The sequence below is a fragment of the Callorhinus ursinus genome, unplaced genomic scaffold (assembly GCF_003265705.2).
Source record: "Callorhinus ursinus isolate GAN/ISIS: 27379988/994484 unplaced genomic scaffold, GSC_fseal_2.0 scaffold2, whole genome shotgun sequence".
Classification (NCBI taxonomy): domain Eukaryota; kingdom Metazoa; phylum Chordata; class Mammalia; order Carnivora; family Otariidae; genus Callorhinus; species Callorhinus ursinus.
The window spans coordinates 34,782,263-34,788,333 of NW_027397064.1; positions in this window are offsets into that span (position 1 = coordinate 34,782,263).

The window sequence follows — 6,071 nt, forward strand, 5'->3', positions numbered from 1 at the left end:
TATTAAATTTGATTTTCTCCTGTTAATCTGTCTCATGTCAGTTTGATTCTTAGTCCAGCTAGAAGGACCCTTGAAGGGAACAGGAATCCTTGCTTCCAAAGGGGACTACAAGCAAACCTGGGATCATACAAAGGGTCTGAAGATTATTTGTATGAAACTTGTGACGCAAAGGATTGAGGATGTTGTCCAAGACATTATACTCCAAGTCATCTTCTCACTCTTTACCACACAGTTAAATACATTGCATTCAAAATGGCCAAAGGCTGAAGGCCCTGAGATGGCCTCCTGAGGTCTTGCTACTCGGAGTGTAGTTGGCAGGTCTGTAGTGTAGGCATCACCTGATGCCTTTCAGAAATGCAGCCGCTAACTCAGAATCTGCATTTTAACAAGATCCCCAGGAATTCATATGCACAGTAAAGTTTGAGAAGCATGTTCTAAAGCATTTGTTCTTAAAATGTGGGCTACAGACCACCTTACTAGCACCACCTGGGTTGCTTCTTAAAAATTCCTGTTTTGCTCACCATCTGGATCCCATTTAGATCTCGTTAATCAGAATTTCAGAGGGTGATGCCTGCGAATTTGCATTTTAAACAAGTACTGCAGGTCCTTGACGCTCAGAATGTGGCCCAAAGACCAACAGGATCAGCATCACCTGGGAGCTTGTTAGAAATTCAGACTCTCAGGCCCTATCTGCACCCTGCTGAATTAGTACCTATATTTTAACAAATCCCCAGGTGATTTTCAGGCACATTAAACTATAAAAATTATTGCTCAGGGTGATTCTTATACATAATCAACTTAAAAATACTACTTTAAAATATATATAATATTGTGATGTTTTTAAACAAAACAACAACAATTTGTGATGTTCAGCCTCCTGTACCTTTACATGGCAAAAAAAAAAAAAAAAACGAAAAAACAAAACTGGACATCCAGGCCCATTCCTAACAATTGCAAGGCCGGGACAGACAATTGAAGCCCATATGTCATGTGTCTAAATATTTAAGAGTTTTCATTCAAGCTTAAACAACTGTAAAATAAAATATTCTCTGTTCTACTTAGAAAAAAATTATCTTTGTATTACCTGAAAGGCCAGGTTTTAGGATCTTTAGACTCCTTGGATTTCTGTGCTAGAATGTGGTAGAACAGAGAGAGATCAGCCCAGCCCCTGATTTGCAGTCTGTTCCCTTTCTTCTGACCTCGCTCTACCCACACCCTGAGGCCTCAAGTATACTTTTGTGGACACCCCAGCTTTCAACTTGGCATAACTAGACATGTGTACTCTGCCATCATGGTCTTTGCTCAGGAGAACAGACCAAGGAAAGAGGCATGTGCATACCCTGGAAGTGGGCACAAGGCAGAGGAGAGGACATGTGATTTGGGTGGCATGTGCCCTCTGCAAAGCTAACTTTTTACCCTGTGGGGAAGAGTTAGAACAGAGCCTGCTATGGGACCCAGGTGAGGGCTCTTCTTCCTTTGGTCTAAGGGTGGTACTACTGGCAATACTAGATGCTGGCGATATTCTGAACATACCCTATCATAAGGCCATGCAGAATCCGGCTAAGAGCATGGAATCTAAAGTTATGCCTATCTAGTTTCATATCTTAGATCCATCACTTATCTTCTATGTGACCTCTAGCAAGTTATTACCCTTCATTTCTGTTGTCAGTAAATGAAGGTAATGAATGATAACACCTCATAAGATTATTGTGAGGAATAAAAATGTGCATTTAAAGCAATTATCACAATGCCTAAAACTTAGAAACTCTCAATAAATGCCAGGTGTTATCATTATAGATTATTACTTTCCCAACATAGTTACTTAGGCAGGACCTAAACACTGACAAAAGCATTTTAATATATATAAATCACCATTTGTGATAATTCATATTTTAAATAAAGGAGGCAGTTTTGTTCATAAGTAACGGGGCATCAGGAAACTTAGGTGGAAAAGAAACCTCATTTCCTTTATAAGGACCATAATTCTAGTGGTTGGTGAAAATGGTCAATTGAGGCAACAGGCTAGTGCCAAGAAAAGCAATAGAAGGGGGAGAAAGACAAACTGAGTTAACCAGTGGGACAGAAAAGAGGGGAGGAGCCCAATTATGGAGATGAGGCTAAGACGGAAGCTAAAAGGAACTGGGAAGAAGCATTGGGAAGAAGGTCCAGGGAATCCAAGGAAGAAGGAACTGGAGAATTTCAAGAAGGTGGTAGAAGACTGCACTGTGCTGCAGAGAGGTTAAGCACAATGAGGAATGAAAAACTCTTCAACTTTGCAGGAAGGCAATAACTGGTCATTTTGCCACCAACTGCTGCAGTTGAGTTGTGGGGATTGGTTCTGGAGCAAAGAGGAGTTACACAGTGTTAATTTCTCTTTCAAGAAGCCTAACTAAAAGAAGAGGGAAAGACAAAGATAAATGGCATCTTCAAGGGAGTAGAGGGTCAGGGGAAGATAATTGGGTGTGTTTTACCTGTTTTTACATGTTGGAGAATAAAGCCCTCATCTTACACATTCACTGAAAGCCCACTACTTATATCAAATATGATGCTAGTAAATACTGGAACAAATTTGAAAGATGAAAGATTCAGAAGGAAGGGACAAGAAAAAGAAGGTATAAATGGTACAGCAGTATCCCAGAGAAACAGATTCTGACCCTTCTATTGGTAAAAATTATGGGACTTAGATTACTTGTATTTTCTTTGTAAAGGATAAAGAAGGTCATCTGCTGAGGGTGAGGAGGGTGGGACTGGAGCAAGGGTCAAGCGATCATCTATAGAACATAGGCATAAAAAAGTGAAATAAACCTAACAGGTAAATATGCATTTTGGACTTGGTTATCTAGGTACGGTTGGGTAGGCAGGCTTTTTTATGGCATAGATTGTGTAGATAATTACCTCATATTTCCACTGTCTGGGTAGATACTACTTATGGATTTTAGATGTTTCCCTAGAGCTATGAACTGTCACCATAGTTCATGCCTTACAATAGAAACTAAACAAGGCTTTTTGGAAAGAGAGAAGAAATGTTTTGCATCAAACTTCATGACGTGCTGTGCTGCTAATGCGTTTTGAATTCCACACTCCAAAACATCTGGCAAGGCTCCCATGATTCATACATCCATTGAGAGCTTGGAGTTCCAAATTTAGTTAAATAAATTGTTAAGAATGTGTTTTTATTATATAAACTTGAACTCCAAAGAAGTCCAAATACTCTTGGAAATTTCAAACATGAATCCCATAAATAGCTCTAGATTTTGACCGTAAGGATCTTAAGGGCTAAATAATCATTTAGCAATGACTTTAGTGCAAATAACATATCATTGAATTGTTGCTTTGCCTTTAACCACTGTGTACATTTTGCTTACTAGAAATTTCAGTGATCGATAATTGATATTTAGCATGGCTATTTCTGCCCTACAAGGAAATATGCATACACTCAAAATATTTTGCTGTGTTTTGAGTAAATTTTAAACCTTGAAACTGTTGGCATCATGCCTAGAGTAATTGTTTCCTGGTGAAACATTTTCCATAACAATAATTAAATTTGAATTTATGAAAGTGTTAAGGACATTTTACATTAAAATGATAATTAACTACAAGGAAGCTAATTTTAAATTTATTCTCAATGCTCTAATTTATACATTATTTTGAATTCATTTCTTCTGGTACCTAAAGCAGCTCTTAAACTTTAATATGCCCCAAATCCCCTTGAAAATCTTAATAAAAATGCAGATTCAGATTCAGTGGGCCTAGGGTGGGACCCGAGACTCTGAATTTCTAACACTTTCCCTGTGATCCTGCTGGTCTGCAGACCACACTTTGAGTAGAAAGGATCTAGTGTCTTTCAGAAGATGCAAACTCCAGATAGTTCAGGGAATGTTTTTGAGTCTACCCTCTAGCCAAATAAAATAATAAGGGAAAAGCGATTCTATAGTTTAGAATTGTTCTGATCAGAAAACTTGGTTGATTTGAATACTTTTCTTCTGGAAATGGTAAATTCAGGTAAGTTTTATTGAGCCTCAAACTCTCATGTTTTACTATTACTTATTGCATTCATAGTAATCAGAAACCTGAGCTATATATGCTGATAAGAAAGTGGCTCTTTGATTAGGGCACTCAGAGTGAAATGAATCCAACACAATGTCTAAGACAATGCGCATTATTTCTTTCTATCACAGAAGTGGAAAGGCATTCTATGAATCACTAGGAATTTTTCTTAGAACAATTTCTCAGCAACTTATCAAAATGATATTTATAGTCTGGCCTCATGCCCTTGCATGATGTGGCCCCTACCTGACCCTCCAACTTCAGCCATTCTTCTTCCCCCAAGGGAGTGACACCAGACTTCTTTCTGTTTCTACAGGGTGCTTGGATCCTTTGCAAACTTACTGTTTCCTTTGCCTTGCACACTTTGGCACTCTCTCTTCACCCCAAATCCCAACACCCAATTAACTTCTGCTTATACTACTCATACATATACATACTATACAAACATATACTTCCTACATATCCTATATTATACATCTCAGCTCAAAAGACTCATACAAGTCAGTAGTAAAAAAGCAAACAATCTGATTGAAAAATGGGCAGAGGATCTGGATAGACACTTTTCCAAAGAAGACATAGGTGGCCAAGTGGTATATGAAAAGACGCTCAAAATCATTGTCAGGAAAATGCAAGTCACAATGAGAGCACCTCACCCCTGTTAGAATGGCTGTTATCAAAAAGACAATAGACAATTGATGCAGGAAAAGCATTTGATAAAGTACAGCATCCTTTCTTGATTAAAACTCTTCAGAGTGTAGGGATAGAGGGTACATACCTCAATATCATAAAAGCCATCTATGAAAAACCCACAGCAAATATCATTCGCAATGGGGAAAAACAGAGCTTTCCCCCTAAGGTCAGGAACACGGCAGGGATGTCCACTATCACCACTGCAATTCAACATAGTATTAGAAGTCCTAGCCACAGCAATCAGACAACAAAAAGAAATAAAAGGCATCCGAATCAGCAGAGAAGTCAAACTCTCACTCTTTGCACATAATATGATACTTTATGTGGAAAACCCAAAAGACTCCACCCAAAAACTGCTAGAACTCATACAGGAATTCAGTCAAGTGGCAGGATATAAAATCAATGCACAGAAATCAGTTGCATTTGTATACACCAACAAAAAGACAGAAGAGAGAGAAATTAAGGAGTTGATCCCATTTACAATTGCACCCAAAGCCGTAAGATACCTAGGAGTAAATCTAAGCAAAGAGGCAAAGAATCTGTACTCAGAAAACTATAAAATACTCATGAAAGAAATTGAGGAAGACACAAAGAAATGGAAAAACGTTCCATGCTCATGGATTGGGAGAACCAACAGTGTGAAGATGTCAATGCTACCTAGAGCAACCTACACATTTAATGCAATCCCTATCAAAATACCATCCACTTTTTTCAAAGAAATGGAACAAATAATCCTAAAATTTGTATGGAACCAGAAAAGACCCTGAATAGCCAGAGGAATGTTGAAAAAGAAAAGCAAAGCTGATGGCATCACAATTCCGGACTTCAAGCTCTACTACAAAGCTGTAATCATCAAGACAGTATGGTACTGGCACAAAAACAGACACATAGATCAATGGAACAGAATAGAGAGCCCAGAAATGCATCCTCAACTCTATGGTCACCTAATCTTTGACAAAGCAGGAAAGAATGTCCAGTGGAAAAAAGACAGTCTCTTCAACAAATGGTGTTGGGAAAATTGGACAGCCACATGCAGAAGAATGAAACTGGACCATTTCCTTACACCATACACAAAAATAGACTCAAAATGGATGAAAGACCTAAATGTGAGACAGGAATCCATCAAAATCCTAAAGGAGAACACAGGCAGCAACTTCTTTGACCTCAGCCACAGCAACTTCTTCCTAGACACATCGCTAAAGGCAAGGGAAGCAACGGCAAAAATGAACTATTGGGACTTCATCAAGATAAAAAGCTTTTTTTTTTTTTTTTGATTTTTTTTTAATTTTTTATTGTTATGTTAATCACCATATATTACATCATTAGTTTTTGAT